Source organism: Triticum aestivum, chromosome 1A (assembly GCF_018294505.1).
Source record: "Triticum aestivum cultivar Chinese Spring chromosome 1A, IWGSC CS RefSeq v2.1, whole genome shotgun sequence".
In the NCBI taxonomy this organism is placed as follows: Eukaryota; Viridiplantae; Streptophyta; class Magnoliopsida; order Poales; family Poaceae; genus Triticum; species Triticum aestivum.
Window position 1 is genome coordinate 574,116,129 of NC_057794.1, and position 24,832 is coordinate 574,140,960.

The window sequence follows — 24,832 nt, forward strand, 5'->3', positions numbered from 1 at the left end:
GGAGTAGGACTCCTCCTGGCGCGCCCTCTCCCTTGGCCGGCCACACCCCCTTGCTCCTTTATATACGGGGGCAAGGGGGCGCCCTAGAGACACAACAATTGATCCTTTGGATCTCTTAGCCGTGTGCGGTGCCCCCCTCCACCATAATCCACCTCGGTCATATCATAGCGGTGCTTAGGCGAAGCCCTGCATCGGTAGAACATCACCATCGTCACCACGCTGTCGTGCTGATGAAACTCTCCCTGAAGACTCGGCTGGATCGGAGTTCGAGGGACGTCATCGGGCTGAACGTGTGCTGAACTCGGAGGTGCCGTGCGTTCGGTACTTGATCGGTCGGATCATGAAGACGTACGACTACATCAACCGCGTTGTGCTAACGCTTTCGCTTTCGGTCTACGAGGGTACGTGGACACACTCTCCCCTCTCGTTGCTATGCATCACCATGATCTTGCGTGTGCGTAGGAAATTTTTGAAATTACTACGTTCCCCAACAGTGGTATCAGAGCCAGGTTTTATGCATTGATGTTATATGCACGAGTAGAACACAAGTGAGTTGTGGGTGATATAAGTCATACTGCTTACTAGCATGTCATACTTTGGTTCGACGGTATTGTTGGATGAAGCGGCCCAGACTGACATTACGCGTACGCTTACGCGAGACTGGTTCTACCGACATGCTTTGCACATAGGTGGCTGGCGGGTGTCAGTTTCTCCAACTTTAGTTGAACCGAGTGTGGCTACACCCGGTCCTTGCGAAGGTTAAAACAGCACCAACTTGACAAACTATCGTTGTGGTTTTGATGCATAGGTAAGAACGGTTCTTGCTAAGCCCGTAGTAGCCACGTAAAACTTGCAACAACAAAGTAGAGGACGTCTAACTTGTTTTTGCAGGGCATGTTGCGATGTGATATGGTCAAGACATGATGCTAAATTTTATTGTATGAGATGATCATGTTTTGTAACCGAGTTATCGGCAACTGGCAGGAGCCATATGGTTGTCGCTTTATTGTATGCAATGCAATCGCCCTGTAATGCTTTACTTTATCACTAAGCGGTAGCGATAGTCGTGGAAGCATAAGATTGGCGAGACGACAACGATACTATGATGGAGATCAAGGTGTCGCGCCGGTGACGATGGTGATCATGACGGTGCTTCGGAGATGGAGATCACAAGCACAAGATGATGATGGCCATATCATATCACTTATATTGATTGCATGTGATGTTTATCTTTTATGCATCTTATCTTGCTTTGATTGACGGTAGCATTATAAGATGATCTCTCACTAAATTTCAACATCAAAGTGTTCTCCCTGAGTATGCACCGTTGCCAAAGTTCGTCGTGCCCAGACACCACGTGATGATCGGGTGTGATAAGCCCTACGTCCATCTACAACGGGTGCAAGCCAGTTTTGCACACGCAGAATACTCAGGTTAAACGAAAGGTCGAGCGTGAATCATATAGTAGATATGATCAACATAGTGATGTTCACCATTGAAAGCTACTCCATTTCACGTGATGATCGGTTATGGTTTAGTTGATTTGGATCACGTGATCACTTAGAGGATTAGAGGGACGTCTTTCTAAGTGGGAGTTCTTAAGTAATATGATTAATTGAACTTAAATTTATCATGAAATTAGTACCTGATAGTATCTTGCTTGTCTATGTTTGATTGTAGATAGATGGCCCGTGCTATTGTTCCGTTGAATTTTAATGCGTTCCTTCAGAAAGAAAAGTTGAAAGATGATGATAGCAATTACACGGACTGGGTCCGTAACTTGAGGATTATCCTCATTACTGCAGAAGAATTACGTCCTGGAAGCACCGTTGAGTGCCAGGCCTTCTGCTGATGCAACTGACGACGTTAAGAACGTCTGGCAGAGCAAAGTTGATGACTACTCAATAGTTCAGTGTGCCATGCTTTACTGCTTGGAACTGGGACTTCAACGACGTTTTGAACGTCATGGAGTATATGAGATGTTCCAGGAGTTGAAGTTAATATTTCAAGCAAATTCCCGGATTGAGAGATATGAAGTCTCCAATAAGTTCTACAGCTGCAAGATGGAGGAGAATAGTTATGTCAGTGAACATATACTCAAAATGTCTGGGTACCATAATCACTTGACTCAGCTGGGAGTTGATCTTCCGGTTGATAGTGTCATTGACAGAGTTCTTCAATCACTGCCACCAAGCTACAAGAGCTTCGTGATGAACTATAATATGCAAGGGATGAATAAGACAATTCCCGAGCTCTTCGCAATGCTAAAAGTTGCGGAGGTAGAAATCAAGAAGGAGAATCAAGTGTTGATGGTCAACAAGACCACTAGTTTCAAGAAAAAGGGCAAAGGGAAGAAGAAGGGGAACTTCAAGAAGAACAGCAAGCAAGTTGTTGCTCAGGAGAAGAAACCCAAGTCTGGACCTAAGCCTGAAACTGAGTGCTTCTACTGCAAGCCGACTGGTCACTGGAAGCGGAACTGCCCCAAGTATTTGGCGGATAAGAAGGATGGCAAGGTGAACAAAGGTATATGTGATATACATGTTATTGATGTGTACCTTACTAGAGCTCGCAGTAGCACCTGGGTATTTGATACTGGTTCTGTTGCTAATATTTGCAACTCGAAACAAGGACTACGGATTAAGCGAACACTGGCAAAGGACGAGGTGACGATGCGCGTGGGAAACGGTTCCAAAGTTGATGTGATCGCGGTCGGCATGCTACCTCTACATCTACCTTCGGGATTAGTATTAGACCTAAATAATTGTTATTTGGTGCGAGCGTTGAGCATGAACATTATATCTGGATCTTGTTTGATGCCAGACAATTATTCATTTAAATCAGAGAATAATGGTTGTTCTATTTATATGAGTAATATCTTTTATGGTCATGCACCCTTGAAGAGTGGTCTATTTTTGATGAATCTCGATAGTAGTGATACACATATTCATAATGTTGAAGCCAAAAGATGCAGAGTTGATAATGATAGTGCAACTTATTTGTGGCACTGCCGTTTAGGTCATATCGGTATAAAGCGCATGAAGAAACTCCATACTGATGGACTTTTGGAACCACTTGATTATGAATCACTTGGTACTTGCGAACCGTGCCTCATGGGCAAGATGACTAAAACGCCGTTCTCCGGTACTATGGAGAGAGCAACAGATTTGTTGGAAATCATACATACAGATGTATGTGGTCCGATGAATGTTGAGGCTCGTGGCGGATATCGTTATTTTCTCACCTTCACAGATGATTTAAGCAGATATGGGTGTATCTACTTAATGAAGCATAAGTCTGAAACATTTGAAAAGTTCAAAGAACTTCAGAGTGAAGTTGAAAATCATCGTAATAAGAAAATAAAGTTTCTATGATCTGATCGTGGAGGAGAATATTTGAGTTACGAGTTTGGTCTACATTTGAAACAATGCGGAATAGTTTCGCAACTCACGCCACCCGGAACACCACAACGTAATGGTGTGTCCGAACGTCGTAATCGCACTTTACTTGATATGGTGCGATCTATGATGTCTCTTATAGATTTACCGTTATCGTTTTGGGGTTATGCTTTAGAGACTGCCACATTCACGTTAAATAGGGCACCATCAAAATCTGTTGAGACGACGCCTTATGAACTGTGGTTTGGCAAGAAACCAAAGTTGTTGTTTCTTAAAGTTTGGGGCTGCGATGCTTATGTGAAAAAGCTTCAACCTGATAAGCTCGAACCTAAATCGGAGAAATGTGTCTTCATAGGATACCCAAAGGAGACTGTTGGGTACACCTTCTATCACAGATCCGAAGGCAAGACATTCGTTGCCAAGAATGGATCCTTTCTAGAGAAGGAGTTTCTCTCGGAAGAAGTGAGTGGGAGGAAAGTAGAACTTGATGAGGTAACTGTACCTGCTCCCTTATTGGAAAGTAGTACATCACAGAAATAGGTTTCTGTGACACCTACACCAACTAGTGAAGAAGTTAATGATGATGATCATGAAACATCAGATCAAGTTGCTACTGATCTTCGTAGATCAACCTGAGTAAGATCCGCACCAGAGTGGTACGGTAATCCTGTTCTGGAAGTCATGCTACTAGATCATGATGAACCTATGAACTATGAAGAAGCGACGGTGAGCTCAGATTCTGCAAAATGGCTTGAAGCCATGAAATTTGAGATTGGATCCATGTATGAGAACAAAGTGTGGACTTTGGTTGACTTGCCCGTTGATCGGCAAGCAATTGAGAATAAATGGATCTTCAAGAAGAAGACTGACGCTGACGGTAATGTTACTGTCTACAAAGCTCGACTTGTTGCGAAAGGTTTTCGACAAGTTCAAGGGATTGACTACGATGAGACCTTCTCACCCGTAGCGATGCTTAAGTCTGTCCGAATCATGTTAGCAATTGTCGCGTTTTATGATTATGAAATATGGCAGATGGATGTCAAAACTGCATTCATGAATGGATTTCTGGAAGAAGAGTTGTATATGATGCAACCGGAAGGTTTTGTCGATCCAAAGGGAGCTAACAAAGTGTGCAAGCTCCAACGATCCATTTATGGATTGGTGCAAGCCTCTCGGAGTTGGAATAAACGCTTTGATAGTGTCATCAAAGCATTTCGTTTTATACAAACTTTGAGAAGCCTGTATTTACAAGAAAGTGAGTGGGGGCTCTGTAGCATTTCTGATATTATATGTGTATGACATATTGCTGATTGGAAATGATATAGAATTTCTGGATAGCATAAAGGGATACTTGAATAAGAGTTTTCAATGAAAGACCTCGGTGAATCTGCTTACATATTGGGCATTAAGATCTATAGAGATAGATCAAGACGCTTAATTGGACTTTCACAAAGCACATACCTTGACAAAGTTTTGAAGAAGTTCAAAATGGATCAAGCAAAGAAAGGGTTCTTGCCTGTGTTACAAGGTGTGAAGTTGAGTAAGACTCAATGCCCGACCACTTTAGAAGATAGAGAGAAAATGAAAGATGTTCCCTATGCTTCAGCCATAGGCTCTATCATGTATGCAGTGCTGTGTACCAGACCTGATGTGTGCCTTGCTATAAGTCTAGCAGGGAGGTACCAAAGTAATCCAGGAGTGGATCACTGGACAGCGGTCAAGAACATCCTAAAGTACCTGAAAAGGACTAAGGATATGTTTCTCGTTTATGGAGGTGACAAAGAGCTCATCGTAAATGGTTACATTGATGCAAGCTTTGACACTGATCCGGACGATTTTAAATCACAAACAGGATACATGTTTACATTGAACGGAAGAGCTGTCAGTTGGTGCAATTCTAAACAAAGCGTCGTGGCAGGATCTACATGTGAAGCGGAGTACATAGCTGCTTTGGAAGCAGCAAATGAAGGAGTCTGAATGAAGGCTTAAATGAAGGAGTCATGACTTATACATGTTCCTATGACTATGAGATTATGCAACTCCCATTTACCGGAGGAACACTTTGTGTGCTACCAAACGCCACAACGTAATTGGGTGATTATAAAGGTGCTCTACAGGTGTCTCCGAAGTTACTTGTTGGGTTGGCGTATTTCGAGATTAGGATTTGTCACTCCGATTGTCGGAGAGGTATCTCTTGGCCCTCTCGTAATGCACATCACTTAAGCCTTGCAAGCATTACAACTAATGAGTTAGTTGCGGGATGATGTATTACGGAACGAGTAAAGGGACTTGCCGGTAACGAGATTGAACTAGGTATTGAGATACCGATGATCGAATCTCGGGCAAGTAACATATCGATGATAAAGGGAACAACGTATGTTGTTATGCGGTCTGACCGATAAAGATCTTCGTAGAATATGTAGGAGCCAATATGAGCATCCAGGTTCAGCTATTGGTTATTGATCGGAGACGTGTCTCGGTCATGTCTACATAGTTCTCGAACCCGTAGGGTCCGCACGCTTAACGTTACGATGCCAGTTATATTATGGGTTTATATGTTTTGATGTACCGAAGGTTGTTCGGAGTCCCGGATGTGATCACGAACATGACGAGGAGTCTCGAAATGGTCGAGACATGAAGATTGATATATTGGAAGCCTATGTTTGGATATCAGAAGTGTTCTGGGTAAAATCGGGATTTTACCAGAGTACCGGGAGGTTACCGGAACCCCCCAGGAATCAAATGGGCCTTAGTGGGCCTAGGTGGAAGAGAGGAGAGGAGGCAAGGGCTGGCCGCGCACCCCTCTGCTACCTCTTGAGCTTGCGCTGGTTTTCCCCGAAGAGGAAGGGATGATGCAGCAGAGTAGCGTAAGTATTTCCCTCCGTTTTTGAGAACCAATGTATCAATCTAGTAGGAGGCCACGCTCAAGTCCCTCGTACCTGCACAAAACGATAGCTACTCGCAACTAACGCGATTAGGGGTTGTCAATCCCTTCACGGTCACTTACGAGAGTGAGATCTGATATATATAATATTTTTGGTATTTTTGGTATAAAGATGCAAAGTAAAAAAGTAAAGGCAAAGTAAAAAAGCAAAACAAGATTAAAGTGATGGAGATAGATATGATGAGAATAGACCTGGGGGCCATAGGTTTCACTAGTGGCTTCCCTCAAGAGCATAAGTATTCTACGGTGGGTGAACAAATTACTGTTGAGCAATTGACAGAATTGAGCATAGTTATGAGAATATCTAGGCATGATCATGTATATAGGCATCACGTCTGTGACAAGTAGACCGAAACGATTCTGCATCTACTACTATTACTCCACTCATCGACCGCTATCCAGCATGCATCTAGAGTATTAAGTTAAAAACAGAGTAACGCCTTAAGCAAGATGACATGATGTAGAGAGATAAATTCATGCAATATGAAACAAACCCCATCTTGTTATCCTCGATGGCAACGATACAATACGTGCCTTGCTGCCCCTTCTGTCACTGGGAAAGGACACCGCAAGATCGAACCCAAAGCTAAGCACTTCTCCCATGGCAAGAACTACCAATCTAGTTGGCCAAACAAAACGGATAATTTGAAGAGACTTGCAAAGATAACCAATCATACATAAAAGAATTGAGAGAAGATTCAAATATTATTCATAGATAGACTTGATCATAAACCCACAATTCATCGGTCTCAACAAACACACCGCAAAAAGAAGATTACATCGAATAGATCTCCACAAGAGAGGGGGAGAACTTTGTATTGAGATCCAAAAAGAGAGAAGAAGCCATCTAGCTACTAACTATGGACCCGAAGGTCTGAGGTAAACTACTCACACTTCATCGGAGAGGCTATGATGATGTAGAAGCCCTCCATGATGACAGCCATCTCCGGCGGAGCTCCGGAACAGGCCCCAAGATGGGATCTCGTGGATACAGAAAGTTGTGGCGGTGGAATTAGGTTTTTGGCTCCTGTTCTGATCGTTTGGGGGCACGTAGGTATATATAGGAGGAAGGAGTACGTTGGTGGAGCTCTGAGGGGCCCACGAGGCAGGGGGCGCGCCCTAGGGGGGGGGGTGCCCCCACCCTCGTGACCGCCTCTCTGATGCCTTGTCATAGGGTCCAAGTCTCCTGGATCACGTTCAGTGAGAAAATCACGCTCCCGAAGGTTTCATTTCGTTTGGACTCCGTTTGATATTCCGTTTCTTCGAAACACTGAAATAGGCAAAAAACAGCAATTCTGGGCTGGGCCTCCAGTTAATAGGTTAGTCCCAAAAATAATATAAAAGTGGAAAATAAAGCCCAATATAGTCCAAAACAGTAGATAATATAGCATGGAACAATAAAAAATTATAGATAAGTTGGAGACGTATCAGGCATCCCCAAGCTTAATTCCTGCTCGTCCTCGAGTAGGTAAATGATAAAAAGAGAATTTTTGATGCGGAGTGCTACTTGGCATAATTTCAATGCAAATCTTCTTAATTGTGATATGAATATTCAGATTCGAAAGATTCAAGACAAAAGTTTATATTGACATAAAAATAATAATACTTCAAGCATACTAACAAAGCAATTATGTCTTCTCAAAATATCATGGCCAAAGAAAGTTATCCCTACAAAATCATATAGTCTGGCTATGCTCTATGTTCACCACACAAAGTATTTAAATCATGCACAACCCCGATGACAAGCCAAGCAATTGTTTCATACTCTAACTTTTTCAAAACTTTTTCAATCTTCACGCAATACATGAGCGTGAGCCCTGGATATAGCACTATAGGTGGAAGAGAATGGTGGTTGTGGAGAAGACAAAAAGGAGAAGATAGTCTCACATCAACTAGGCGTATCAACGGGCTATGGAGATGCCCATCAATAGATATCAATGTGAGTGAGTAGGGATTGCCATGCAACGGATGCACTAGAGCTATAAGTATATGAAAGCTCAAAAAGAAACTAAGTGGGTGTGCATCCAACTTGATTGCTCATGAAGACCTAGGGCAATTTGAGGAAGCCCATCATTGGAATATACAAGCCAAGTTCTATAATGAAAGATTCCCACTAGTATATGAAAGTGATAACATGAGAGACTCTCTACTATGAAGATCATGGTGCTACTTTGAAGCACAAGTGTGGTAAAAGGATAGTAACATTGTCCCTTCTCTCTTTTTCTCTCATTTTTTTATTTGGACCTTTTCTCTCTTTTTTTATGGCCTCTTTTTTTTGGGCTTCTTTGGCCTCTTTTATTTATTTTCCGTCCGGAGTCTCATCCCGACTTATGGGAGAATCATAGTCTCCATCATTCTTTCCTCACTTGGGAAAATGCTCTAAAAATGATGATCATCACACTTTTATTTTTCTTACAACTCAACAATTACAACTTGATACTTAGAACAAAATATGACTCTATATGAATGCCTTCGACGGTGTACCGGGATATGCAATATGACAATGATGAATGTGTCATGATAAACGGAACGGTGGAAAGTTGCATGGCAATATATCTCGGAATGGCTATGGAAATGCCATAATAGGTAAGTATGGTGGCTGTTTTGAGGAAGGTATATGGTGGGTGTATGATACGGGCGAATGGTGCGCGGTATTAGAGAGGCTAGCAAAGGTGGAAGGGTGAGAGTGCGTATAATCCATGGACTCCACATTAGTCATAAAGAACTCATATACTTATTGCAAAAATCTAGAAGTTATCAAAGCAAAGTATTACGCGCATGCTCCTAGGGGGATAGATTGGTAGGAAAAGACCATCGCTCGTCCCCGACGGCCACTCATAAGGAAGACAATCAATAAATAAATCATGCTCCGACTTCATCACATAACGGTTCACCATACGTGCATGCTACGAAAATCACAAACTTTAACACAAGTATTCTTTAAATTCACAACTACTCAACTAGCATGACTTTAATATTATCACCTCCATATCTCAAAACAATTATCATCTTCAATCTTTTCTTAGTATTCAACACACTCAAAAGAAAGTTTCACAAATCTTGAATACCAAGCATATTACTATTAAGCAAATTACCATGCTATTAAGAGACTCTCAAAATAATTTAGGTGAAGCATGAGAGATCAATAGTTTCTTTAAAACAAATCCCCCACCGTGCTCTAAAATATCTAAGTGAAGCACATAGAGCAAAATTATAATGCTCAAAAGATATAAGTGAAGCACATAGAGCAAAACTACATAGCTCAAAAGATATAAGTGAAGCACATAGAGCAAAACTACATAGCTCAAAATATATAAGCGAAGCACATAGAGCAAAACTACATAGCTCAAAAGATATAAGTGAAGCACATAGAGCAAAACTACATAGCTCAAAAGATATAAGTGAAGCACATAGAGTATTTTATCAAATTTTAATTCATGTATGGCTCTCTCAAAAGGTGTGTACAGCAAGGAAGATTGTGGCATACTAAAACAAAAAGACACAAATAATACAAGACGCTCCAAGAAAACACATATCATGTTGGTGAATAAAAATATAGATTCAAGTAAATTACCGATGAAAGTGGACGAAAGAGGGGATGCCTTCCGGGGAATCCCCAAGCTTTGACTTTTTGGTGTCCTTGGATTATCTTGGGGGTGCCATGGGCATCCCCAAGCTTAGGCTCTTGCCACTCCTTGTTCCATAATCCATCAAAAGAATTCATCCAAAATTTGAAAACTTCACAACACAAAACTTAAAGTAGAAAAACTCGTGAGCTCCGTTAGCGAAAGAAAACAAAAGAGCACTTCAAGGTACTGTAATTAACTCATTCTTTATTTATATTGGTGTTAAACCTACTGTATTCCAACTTCTCTATGGATTATAAACTATTTTACTAGCCATAGATTCATCAAAATAAGCAAACAACACACGAAAAACAGAATCTGTTAAAAACAGAACAGTCTCTGTATCTAGCGCAAGATCTGGAACCCCAAAAATTCTAAAATAAATTGCTGGACGTTCGGAATTTATCTATTAATCATCTTCAAAAAGAATTAACTAAATAGCACTCTTCAAATAAAAATGACAGCAGTTCTCGTGAGCGCTAAAGTTTCTGTTTTTAACAGCAAGTTCAACAAGACTTTCCCCAAGTCTTCCCAACGGTTCTACTTGGCACAAACACTAATTAAACACAAAAAACACAACCAAAACAGAGGATAAATATTTTTTTATTAAATAACATCAAGGAATAATATTGGGTTGTCTCCCAACAAGCGCTTTTCTTTAAAGCCTTATAGCTAGGCATAATATTTCAATGATGCTCACATGAAAGACAAGAATTGAAGCACAAAGAGAGCATCATAAAACACATGACAACCACATCTAAGTCTAACATACTTCCTATGCATAGGCATCTTATAGTCAAACAAATTATCAAGGCAAGCAAAAACTAGCATATGCAAGGAAGCAGAAAGAAACAATAGCAATCTCAACATAACGAGAGGTAATTTAGTAACATGAAAATTTCTACCACCATATTTCCCTCTCTCATAATAATTATATGTAGGATCATAAGAAAATTCAACAAAATAGCTATCACATAAAATATTTTCAACACGATCCACATGCATGCAAAGTTGACACCTTCCAAAATAGTGGGATTAACATTAACTAAAGTCATGACCTTTCCAAACCCACTTTTAACATTATTGCAAACATTATAATCAATCTCATATTCATCATGGGGTTTAAATAAATTTTCAAGATCAAAAGAAGAATCACCCCGATCATGATCATTGCAACAAGTAGAGGACATAGCAAAACTAGCATCCCCAGGCTTAGGGTTTTGCATATTATTAGCACAATTGACATCAAGAGAATTTATAATAAAATCATTGCAATCATGCTTTTTATTCAAAGATCTATCGTGAAGCACTTCATCACAATTTTCAGATTTACGGATTTCAGGCAAAAGCTTATAAAGATAATCTAGTGCATCCAAATCACTAGGAATTGGTTCATCATAATTGGATCTCTTAAAAAGATTGGCAAGCGGATGAGGATCCATAGATCTTAGGTTCTCTGTTTAGTGATAAATAAACAACTATTCCAACCATACGAGCAAACAAGAAACGGGCAAAGAGAGGCAAATAGAGAGGGAGGATAGAGAGAGAGAGAGGGCGAATAAAACGGCAAGGGTGAAGTGGGGGAGAGGAAAACGAGAGGCAAATGACAAATAATGTAATGCGAGAGATAGGGATTGTGATGGGTACTTGGTCTGTTGACTTTTTGCGTAGACTCCCCGACAACGGTGCCAGAAATCCTTCTTGCTACCTCGTGAGCTTGTGTTGGTTTTCCCCGAAGAGGAAGGGATGATGCAGCAGAGTAGCATAAGTATTTCCCTTAGTTTTTGAGAACCAAGGTATCAATCCAGTAGGAGGCCACGCTCAAGTCCCTCGTACCTGCACAAAACAATAGCTACTCGCAACCAACGCGATTAGGGGTTGTCAATCCCTTCACGGTCACTTACGAGAGTGAGATCTAATAGATATAATATTTTTGGTATTCTTGGTATAAAGATGCAAAGTAAAAAGTAAAGGCAAAGTAAAAAAGCAAAACAAGATTAAAGTGATGGAGATTGATATGATGAGAATAGACCCGGGGGCCATAGGTTTCACTAGTGGCTTCTCTCAAGAGCATAAGTATTCTACGGTGGGTGAACAAATTACTGTTGAGCAATTGACAGAATTGAGCATAGTTATGAGAATATCTAGTCATGATCATGTATATAGGCATCACGTCCGTGACAAGTAGACCAAAACGATTCTGCATCTACTACTATTACTCCACTCATCGACCGCTATCCATCATGCATCTAGAGTATTAAGTTAAAAATAGAGTAACGCCTTAAGCAAGATGACATGATGTAGAGAGATAAATTCATGCAATATGAAATAAACCCCATCTTGTTATCCTCGATGACAATGATACAATACATGCCTTGCTGCCCCTTCTGTCACTGGGAAAGGACACCGCAAGATCGAACCCAAAGCTAAGCACTTCTCCCATGGCAAGAACTACCAATCTAGTTGGCCAAACCAAGCAGATAATTCGAAGAGACTTGCAAAGATAACCAATCATACATAAAAGAATTTAGATAAGATTCAAATATTATTCATAGATAGACTTGATCATAAACCCACAATTCATCGGTCTCAACAAACACACCGCAAAAAGAAGATTACATCGAATAGATCTCCACAAGAGAGGGGGAGAACTTCGTATTGAGATCCAAAACGAGAGAAGAAGCCATCTAGCTACTAACTATGGACCCGAAGGTCTGAGGTAAACTACTCACACTTCATCGGAGCGGCTATGATGGTGTAGAAGCCCTCTGTTATGACGGCCCTCTCCGGCGGAGCTCTGGAACAGGCCCCAAGATGGGATCTCGTGGATACAGAAAGTTGCGGCGGTGGAATTAGGTTTTTGGCTCATGTTCTGATCGTTTGGGGGTACGTAGGTATATATAGGAGGAAGGAGTACGTCGATGGAGCTCCGAGGGGCCCATGAGGCAGGGGGGCGCGCCCTAGGGGGGGGGCGCCCCCCACCCTCGTGACCGCCTCTCTGATGCCTTGTCGTAGGGTCCAAGTCTCCTAGATCATGTTCGGTGAGAAAATCATGTTTCCGAAGGTTTCATTCCATTTGGACTCCGTTTGATATTCTGTTTCTTCGAAACACTGAAATAGGCAAAAAACAGCAATTCTGGGCTGGGCCTCCGGTTAATAGGTTAGTCCCAAAAATAATATAGAAGTGAAAAATAAAGCCCAATATAGTCCAAAACGGTGGATAATATAGCATGGAGCAATCAAAAATTATAGATACATTGGAGACGTATCACCCTCCCCCCTAGTCCGAATAGGATAAGGAGAGGGGGGCGGCGCCCCCCCCCTTCCTTCCTTCTCCTCCACTCCTTCCCCCTCAAGTCCTAATCCAACTAGGAAAGGGGGGAGTCCTACTCCCAGTGGGAGTAGGACTCCTCCTGGCGCGCCCTCTCCCTTGGCTGGCCACACCCCTTGCTCCTTTATATACGAGGGCAAGGGGGCACCCTAGAGACACAACAATTGATCCTTTGGATCTCTTAGTCGTGTGCGGTGCCCCCCTCCACCATAATCCACCTCGGTCATATCGTAGCGGTGCTTAGGCGAAGCCCTGCATCGGTATAACATCATCATTGTCACCACGCCGTCGTGCTGACAAAACTCTCCCTCAACACTCGGCTGGATCGGAGTTCGAGGGACGTCATCGGGCTGAACGTGTGCTAAACTCGGAGGTGCCGTGCGTTCGGTACTTGATCGGTCGGATCGTGAAGACGTACGACTACATAAACCGCATTGTGTTAACGCTTCCGCTTTCGGTCTACGAGGGTACGTGGACACACTCTCCCCTATCGTTGCTATGCATCACCATGATCTTGCGTGTGCGTAGGAAATTTTTGAAATTACTAGGTTCCCCAACAATGTTCTCCCCCTCTCTCGTGGAGATCTATTCGATGTAATCTTCTTTTTGCGGTGTGTTTGTTGAGACCGATGAATTGTGGGTTTATGATCAAGTCTATCTATGAATAATATTTGAATCTTCTCTGAATTCTTTTATGTATGATTGGTTATCTTTGCAAGTCTCTTCGAATTATCAGTTTGGTTTGGCCTACTAGATTGGGTTTTCTTGCCATGGGAGAAGTGCTTAGATTTGGGTTCGATCTTGCGGTGTCCTTTCCCAGTGACAGAAGGGGCAGCAAGGCACGTATTGTATCATTGCCATCGAGGATAACAAGATGGGGTTTTTATCATATTGCATGAAACTATCCCTCTACATCATGTCATCTTGCTTAAGGCGTTACTCTGTTTTTAACTTAATACTCTAGATGCATGCTGGATAGCGGTTGATGAGTGGAGTAATAGTAGTAGATGCAGAATCGTTTCGGTCTACTTGTCTCGGACGTGATGCCTATATACATGATCATACCTAGATATTCTCATAACTATGCTCAATGCTATTAATTGCTCAACAGTAATTTGTTCACCCACCGTAGAATATTTGTGCTCTTGAGAGAAGCCACTAGTGAAACCTATGCCCCCCGGGTCTCTTTCTCATCATATCAATCTCCATCATTTTATTATTGCTTTGCTTTTACTTTTTACTTTGCATCTCTATACCAAAAATACCAAAAATATTATTTATCATCTCTATCAGATCTCACTTTCGTAAGTGGCCGTGAAGGGATTGACAACCCCTAAGCGCTCTGGTTGCGTTGAGCTATTGTTTTTGTGTAGGTACAAGGGACTTATGCGTAGCCTCCTACTTGATTGATACCTTGGTTCTCAAAAACTGAGGGAAATACTTATGCTACTTTGCTGCATCATCCTCTCCTCTTCGGGGAAATCCAACGCAGTGCTCAAGAGGTAGCAGCTACTACTATAGCGCTACAACTAACAGTTAGTAGTAGCGCGATCTATACCCGCGCTACTACTATTGACTATAGGAGCATCGTTTTTCTGGAACGCGCTACTGTTAAGTAGCTGCAGCGCTTTCCTATACCCGCGCTAGTGTTGTATCTTTCATCATTTTTCTTCCTACCCCATTTCAATAAACTGCAATTTCACATATACCAGATAACAATATCATTAACCGCAATACCATATAGTCATATAGTAGTTATACAATATCGTAAAGCATTATAGGTACTAGGTACTACTAGATAACAATTTCATATATAGTCAACATGCATTCTCAAGCAGTACTAGGTAGTCTTATACAGCCACACATATATAGCAGTTCTACTAGGTATATATAGTCATACAGCCACACACACATATGTAGTTCTAGATGATATCGACGACGATCATCATCCTCAAGCCTAGGCGGTGGGTGTTCCTGATAGTAATTAGGATGGCGTGTCCAACACAAAGATTCTTTCCAATGAGGAATCTGTTCCACCCAACCGAGCTTAAGTGTGTGTGACCATCCATGTCCAGGCCGTAAGTACATGTGGTGACGGAGCCCCTTGCGGTAAGGCGTAGTCCAGTTGGGCCTCTTCATCAGGCTCGATACCACAACTCACAGATAGGCTCTTTGGCAATTTCTGAATAAGAAAACCATATCAACTAATAAGTAGCCTCGCACATACTCTTTCAAATATATCTCTACTAAGTATAGATTTCTAAACTATCAAAAGACACAGTACTACACATTTCTGCTAAGCATGAATTCTACTAATAAGTATATATGGATTATCTACACTATTAATAGTTCCTTCGATTCTACACTAATAAACATGTGATCGGACTCTACACTATAGCATATCATCGACTTGATTCCACACAACATATCATTGGACTATACACTAAGCATATCATCGGATTCACTAAGCATATCATCGGATAATTTGCATTTGTAAGTATAACAATAAAGCATATATATATATATATATATCATCAAATTACTACAGTTAGTCTAACATACCATATCATGTCGATCAACCGTGGTACTTGTCAGGCGGATCACGAATGGCACCCCGACAAAGTCATCACGTGGCGGAATTATGTCCCATAGGTTGCACACCTCCTCCTCGCTCAGACTCATTCTTTGAGCTACGATGGATTCATGAAGTGGTTCCTCATCATCTTCCACCTTGTTGATATGAATGACAGCCAGCTTGGGTCTTTCTGCTCTGAAGGAGAAGCTGATCAATGCACCACCAGTAACACGCATGCGTGCGAGGAAAAAGGCCCATCCATCTCCTCCAATCTGCGACATATTGCATCCTTTCTCGACCTCCATAGTGTAGGCCCCCCAGGAGCCTCAAAGGTCACAGTGTCTCCTGTCAGCTTGTTGAATTGCAACCTCACATTGCATGAGACGATCTGTGTACAAAAAGCAAAATGACACAATGCATTAATGCCAACACCAAAAACAAAATAGTTTTTACATTTCATATAATTTCTTACCGCCGCATGACGAAAACTCGGCTGGAAGTAGATGCTGAACAACTTGCCAGTTGCAAGGCTACTGGCGCACCTTGACTTGCACAGTCGACATGGTGGTGGTGGTGGTCGCGCCATTTTCCTAAAGCAATATTAGCAAAGATGAACGATCCACTTCACAGGACAGGAAAACAATAATATAAAGTTCTCAATGCATCGATCTTAATCGGAAAACAGGATATTCAGGCTTAGTAACTAAAATTAACATATAAGATGATATGAGGTTAGCAACAAACATTACATATAACAAGAACTGTCATGCTACTGTTTTCAATCTTTGTTGTTTATCTTGTGCCAAACTGAATATATTTAACAAGTTAGCATCAATACTAATTAAACAAGACCAATGAATCTAACAACCACATGTAGCAACTTAGCATGGGATGATCATAAAGCTCAACATGCAAACCAACATAGCAAACTAGTATCGACTATTCTAAATCCTAGTAACTATCCTAAATCAAATTGTTATATATGACCAGAGGCTTATATGAACTACAAACTATCAACTATGTCTAAATTTTTACTTACCAGTTAATCACACTAAATCAAAATTGTTATATATCAACTACAAACTATTAAGTAAATCAAAATGTTGCATATCAACAAGAAAATATCAACTAGCCTACTAAATCAAAACGTAGGAGGGGTGGGGGGGGGGTTGTGGATGGAGGAGGGAGGAGGTAAAAGGAGGGGCGACTGGAGGAGGGAGGAGGAAGGAGGAAGGAGGAGGAAGGAGGAGCGAGGAGGGGCCGGCCGACGGCGAACAGAGGAGTGGAGGGAGGACGGAGGAGGAGGGGCGGGGAGGAGGGAGGCCGACGAAGGATTACCGAGTCTAGGGAGGAGGAGGAGGTAACGACGGCGCAAAGGGAGGAGGGGTAGGCGATGGCGGCCGGCGGGGGCGAGGGCGGCCGGCGGGGGAGGACCGACACGGGGGGATTGAGGGGAGATCAAGTGAGTGATACGTCTCCAACGTATCTATAATTTTTGATTGTTCCATGCTATTATATTATCCATCTAGGATGTTTTATATGCATTTATATGCTATTTTATATGATTTTTGGGACTAACCTATTAACCTAGAGCCCAGTGCCAGTTTCTATTTTTTCCTTGTTTTTGAGTATCACAGAAAAGGAAAACCAAACGGAGTCCAATTGACCTGAAACTTGATGGAGCTTATTTTTGGACCAGAAGAAGGCCATGGAGTAAAAGAGTTGGGTCAGAAGAGTCTTGGGCTGCCCACGAGGGTGGGGGGCGCGCCCACCCGCCTGGGCGCGCCTCCCTACCGCGTGGACAGACCGGAGACCCCCCTGACTTGTTCTCGATGCCAAAACCTCTTTTATATACTGAAACCTCCAGAACACAACCTAGATCGGGAGTTCCGCTGCCAGAAGCCTCCGTAGCCACCAAAAACCAATCTAGACCCATTCCGGCACCCTGCCGGAGGGGGGAATCCCTCTCCGGTGGCCATCTTCATCATCCCGGCGCTCTCCATGACGAGGAGGGAGTAGTTCACCCTCGGGGCTGAAGGTATGTACCAGTTGCTATGTGTTTGATCTCTCTCTCTCTCTCGTGTTCTTGAGTCGGCACGATCTTGATGTATCGCGAGCTTTGCTATTATATTTGGATCTTATGATGTTTCTCCCCCTCTACTCTCTTGTGATGAATTGAGTTTTCCCTTTGAAGTTATCTTATCGGATTGAGTCTTTAAGGATTTGAGAACACTTGATGTATGTCTTGCATGTGCTTATCTGTGGTCACAATAGGATATCACGTGATCCACTTGATGTATGTTTTGGTGATCAACTTGCGAGTTCCATGACCTCATGAACTTATGCATAGGGGTTGGCACACATTTTCGTCTTGAATCTCTGGTAGAAACTTTGGGGCACTCTTTGAAGTTCTTTGTGTTGGTTGAATAGATGAATCTGAGATTGTGTGTAGCGACCCGACCTCAGGTGGTCAAGTCCCTGTGCTTCAGTGTCATCCCTGGATCGGTAATGCTGACACACACAGTACTCGAAGGATTTATAATAGAGTAGCAATCACACACTTATTACATCGAATGTCTCAAGAGAGAACTTATTAGAATAAATATGGCTTAAGGCCATCTAATGCGATAACAGCGGAAGGCTTGGAAGATAAAGTGAGTCCATCAACTCCAACGGCATAGCTGAGCTGCAAGGCAATGACCTAACGAACCTTACTCCTCATCTGAAAAGTCTGCAACATAATACATTGCAGCCCGAAAACGGGTCAGCACATGGAATATGTTGGCAATATAACACAGTAGAGCATGAACAGAATAATGCTATCACTACATGCATATTTGGCTGGTGGAAAGCTCTATGGTTATAGTTTTGCGAAAAGCCAATTTTCCCTACAACAAAGGAATAGATTTTAATTTAACTATCATGGTGGTTGAACAATATTGAGAAGGTACCCCCAACTCAATCCAAATTAAAGTAGTTAACAACCCAACAATATTAATTAAGAGTGATGAGATACATGTGATAAACCAAGTACTAGATACTCAAGATTGTCCATAACCGGGGACACGGATAACCATGATTAGATTGTACACTCTGTAGAGGCTTGCGCACTTTTCCCCACAAGACTCGACCGCCTCCGTTGGATTTCTCGCACTACCATTTGAGAAACAGATGACCGAGACACAGTCTTTTAGAAACATTAACTCTTTACTCCGGGTAGACCATACCAAACCCTACAAAACCCACTACCTGCTGATCTACCTCTTCAAGAGCTTCACGTAACTTACTCAACTATGCTAGAGCCCATAATAGCTTGTGGCTGCACACGGAAGTTTCTAGCATGAATCATCTCAGTTCCCTTTGAGCCTGGGTGGCGGTCCATAGAAAGATCACACGGGCACCCCGGGATTTCCGAAAAAAATATAGACAACACCGGGTTCCCCAGGTGCCTCAATCCACCCAAATGTTTATTTAAGTTGCCACCTTAAGTTGAACCATTAATTAGCAATCTCACATCTGTCATGGATTTCACTCAAACCCAAACCACGTCTACAAGCATAGCATAGTATAGTAATATAAGCAACGCGTAGAAGTAACTCCCAAGGGTTTTATAGTAACAGGGCAATAGGTTCTACCTCAACAACTACTTCCCAACCCACAAGTTAATGACATCCTAATCATGCAATGTTTGAGGGTTGGGACTAATGCATAAAAACTGGGTATGGAAAGAGTATGATCAATGTGTTATTTCCTTGCTGACGATCCGCGAATCCTAGGGACTCGTAGTAGCACGCTTCACACTCCGTGAATTCTATCGCAAACAAACAATAACATACATAAGCAACAAGCAAAGATGCACAAGAAAAACTCAAATAAAAGAGTTTGACCATAAAGTTCAACTTAAGAACTCCGGTTTGCAAAAAGAATCAAATCAAACGGAGCAACGAAACTCAAACGACAAAAGAAACAAGATCCGTTTACTAATCTGATCTAAGGTCAAATTTTACAGTACCAAAATCTTGTTCAAGTTGATTAAACAGAAAGAGGGTCTTGAGACAAAGATCTAGGCGCTTGAATCGCCTGATTCCGACTAATGAGCGAAAAGATAAACAGAAACTAAGATCGGATCAGAAATCGCGATCGAGAATAATCGCGGAAAAATCCGATAAAAGAAAACTGACGAACAGACTAACGAACGAGCGTTCGTTAACTGTAACTAACGGGCGAAAAACCATTCGTTAAAACGAACGTACGGACGAACGTCCGCTAATTAGAAGAACCGAGAAAAACTGGCGAACCGATCTAAAAAAACGTACTGGGGTTTCTAAAAAAACTAAACGGTTTTAAAAAACCCGAACGGTTTTAAAAAAACGGTGGCTCGGGTCCGGCGCGGTACCTACGGCGAGGGGCTCCGGCGAGGCGGGGTTGGGCGGCGGGGCTCAGCGGCGGCGCGGGGCGGCTGCAGGCGGCGGCGGTGGTGTGGTGGTGGCTACCTCGCCCTCGAGATTCGGGTTGGCTGGAAAATAGGTGTGGGTGGTCTCTGAGTAGATCATCCTCTCGTTCCCAGGTGGCTTCATCCTCGGTATGGTGGCTCCACTGAACTTTGCAAAACTTGATAACCTTGCTGCGGGTGACTCGGCTGGCAAACTCAAGAATCTTAACTGGCTTCTCCTCATAAGTCAAATCACTGTCCAACTGAATCGCCTCCAAGGGTACTGTATCTCTTAACGGTATATCGGTATCTCAGCATGATAGTTCTTCAGTTGTGAAACGTGAAACACATCGTGAACTCCTGACAATCCCTTGGGTAATTCCAACTTGTAGGCAACTTCTCCCATCCGTTCCAAAACACGATACGGTCCTACAAATCTCGGGGCTAACTTTCCCTTAACTCCAAGACGTTTCACTCCTCGCAAGGGTGATACTTGCAGATATGCTCTATCTCCAATTTCATAGGTTACCTCCTTGCGTTTTGAATCTTCGTAACTCTTCTGCCTGGACTGAGCAATCTTCAGTCTATCACGGATCAGTTTAGCCTTCTCCTCAGACTCCTTGATCAAGTCTGGTCCAAACAACTGCCGGTCTCCTACCTCATCCCACATCAACGGCGTTCTACACCTGCATCCATACAGGGCTTCAAACGGTGCCATCTTCAAACTGGCTTTGCAGCTATTGTTGTATGAGAATTCTCCGTAAGGCAAATTGTCATCCCAACTAGATCGATAATCTAGCTCACAGGCTCTCAACATATCTTCCAGTATTTGGTTGACTCTCTCAGTCTGTCCATCCGTCTGCCGGTGGAATGTTGTACTGAACTCCAATCTCGTTCCCAAAGTCTGGTGTAACTGATGCCAAAACTTTGAAGTAAACTGTGTTCCTCTATCTGATACGATAGTCCTCGGAACTCCATGCAGACATACGATCCTGGACATATATATCTTGGCCAGCTTCGCACTTGTATAGGTGGGTTTCACTGGGATAAAGTGAGCTACTTTGGTCAAGCGATCAACTACTACCCATATAGAATCATATCCTGCTTTGGTTCTGGGCAATCCAGTGATAAAGTCCATGCCAAGTTTATCCCACTTCCATTTGGGTATCGGCATAGGCTGTAACAGTCCTGCTGGCTTCTGATGCTCTGCCTTTACTCTCTGACATACGTCACATACGGCTACATACTCGGCAATATCCTTCTTCATACCAGTCCACTAGAAACGTTCCTTCAAATCCAAATACATCTTGGTGTTTCCGGGGTGCATCGAGTATGGTGAGTCATGAGCCTCTTGAAGTATCAACTTCCCGATCTCAGTGTTATTGGGCACATATACTCGGTCCTCAAACCATAAGGTATCGTGCTCATCCTCACGAAAACCTTTGGCCTTTCCTTTGCTCATCTTCTCCTTTATCTCGGCAATCTCTTTGTCATCCTTCTGAGCTTCTCAAATCTTGCCTAATAATGTAGACTGTACCTCCATTGTTGCAACGAAACCTCTTGGAACAATCTTCAATCTAAGTTCCATGATATCATGTGCTAACTCCTTTGGCAATCCCTTACTTTCAAGGATATTGGATAAATCTTCCGGCTCAAAGCATTTGCTACGACATTGGCCTTTCCTGGATGATAGTGTAGCTTCATGTCATAATCCTTTATAAGTTCCAACCATCTCCTCTGCCTAAGGTTCAGCTCCTTCTGTGTGAAGATGTACTTCAAACTCTTATGATCCGTGTACACATCACAACGGTTTCCAATAAGGTAATGTCTCCAAGTTTTCAACGCATGCACTACGGCTGCTAGCTCCAAATCATGCGTGGCATAGTTCAACTCATGAGGTTTTAGTTGTCGTGAGGCATACGAAACAACTCTTCCGTCCTGCATAAGCACACATCCAAGTCCTAAGCGAGAGGCGTCACAATACACTTGGAACTCCTTATGTATATCTGGCAGTGTTAGCACTGAGGCTGTAGTCAAACATTTCTTCAACTCCTGGAAACTTGCCTCGCAATATTCCGTCCATTTGAACTTAGTATCCTTCTTCAATAGTTCAGTCATTGGCTTTGCAATCTTGGAAAAATTCTCAATGAACCTCCGGTAGTATCCTGCTAGTCCAAGGAAACTACGGATCTCGCTAACTGAAGTGGGTGCCAACCATTCCGTGACTGACTAAACCTTGCTGGGGTCTACTGCTATACCTTCTCCTGATATAACATGTCCAAAGAATCTGGCTTCCTTCAACCAAAATTCGCATTTGCTAAACTTAGCATACAACTGGTGAGGGAGTCCTGGATTAGGGGGTGTTCAGGTAGCCGGACTATACCTTCAGCCGGACTCCTGGACTATGAGGATACAAGATTGAAGACTTCGTCCCGTGTCCGGATGGGACTTTCCTTGGCGTGGAAGGCAAGCTTGGCGATGCAGATATTCAAGATCTCCTACCATTGTAACCGACTCTATGTAACCCTAACCCTATCCGGTGTCTATATAAACCGGAGGGCTGTAGTCCATAGGACATCAACTTCATTTACAACAATCATACCATAGGATAGCTTCTAGGGTTTAGCCTCCTTGATCTCGTGGTAGATCTACTATGGTACTACCCATATCATCAATATTAATCAAGCAGGAGTAGGGTATTACCTCCATCGAGAGGGCCCGAACCTGGGTAAAAACATCGTGTCCCTTGTCTCCTGTTACCATCCGGCCTTGACGCACAGTTCGGGACCCCCTACCCGAGATCCGCTGGTTTTGACACCGACATTGGTGCTTTCATTGAGAGTTCCTCTGTGTCGTCGCCTTTAGGCCCGATGGCTCCCTTGATCATCAACAACGATGAGGTCCAGGGTGAGACTTTTCTCCCCGGATAGATCTTCGTCTTCGACGGCTTCGCACTACGGGCCAATTCGCTTGGCCACCTGAAGCAGATCGAAAGCTACTCCTCTGGCCATCAAATCAGGTTTGGAAGCCTAAACTACATGGCAGACATCTGCGGAGATTTGATCTTCGACGGATTCGAGCCACAACCAAGCGTGCCGCACTGTCTCGCGGGGCATGATCTAGCTCTGTCACCGAACAGTATCCCAGAGGCCGCAAACGCACTAGCTCTGACCCTTAATTCGGAGCCAGTTGTGTTAATCGAGGATGAGCGGTTGCACGTCACCTCGGGGGCTGCGATCTCAAAGGCGATCGAGCCGAACGCCGGCCCCACACTTTGCGTGACTCACGACTCCGAGGATCCGGACTCCTCTCCGGACTCCGAACCCCCCGCGCCCCTGCCGATCGAGTCCGATTGGGCGCCAATAATGGAGTTCATCGTCGCGGACATCTTTCAGCACTCGCCTTTTGGCGATATCCTGAATTCTCTCAAGTCTCTCTCTTTATCAGGAGAGCTCTGGCCGAACTGCGGTCAGCGAGGATGGGATACGGACGATGAAGAAATTCAAAGCCCACCCACCACCCACTTGGTAGCCACTGTCGACAATTTAAACGACGTGCTCAACTTCGACTCCGAAGACATCGACAGCATGGATGACGATGCAGGAGATATCTATGAACCAACGCCCATAGGGCATTGGACAGCCACCTCATCTCACGATGTGTACATGGTGGATACCCCTAAAGGAAGCGACAACGAGGAAAAAGGGGATGGAACGGGAGATCGACCCCCCGAAAAGCAATCAAAGTGTCGACGTAAACGCCGACCCAAGCCCCGCCTCGATAAAAACCCAGCCATAGAGCAGGACGAGCCGGTAGACGACGAGCAGGCCTTAGAGCAACCGTCTGAACAGGGCAACGCGGATAGAGAAACCGAACATCCCTCCTCCGGCGAAAATGGCATTCCGGACGACCTCACACCGGATAAACCCATGGAGCAGAAGAATCTCCACGAGAGGCTCGTTGCAACTGCACGTAGCCTGAAAAAGCAGAAGCAGAAGCTAAAAATAGCGGAAGACGCATTCCGGATTAGATGGAGCAAAGTAATCAATACCGTAGATAAATACGGTGACGGTCGCCGCACTAAAAGCTATCCGAAAAGAAAGCTACTGCCTGAATTCGACGAAGAGGCCCTAGAGCCCTCACATTCAAAAAATAAAGAAGCTACACAGTCGGATGGACGACCCCATAAAGCGGCAAGCGGCGCCGCACTTAAATCGGCATGCGACCCACCTAAGGATTCGCATCATGGCCCAGTTAGGTCCATTTATGGGCCAAGAAAGCAAGCTCTCGTAAGCAATGCAATAAAGCCATCATCAGAATCCGGCACACCCAAATACAGGGGCGCCGCACACCCCCTATGTTTCACCGATGAGGTCCTGGACTATGAATTCCTAGAGGGATTCAAACCCGTAAACATAGAGGCATATGATGGAACAACAGACCCTGGAGTCTGGATCGAGGACTCCACATACACATGGCCAGAGGAGATGATCTCCACGCCATAAAATATTTACCCCTTAAGCTTAAAG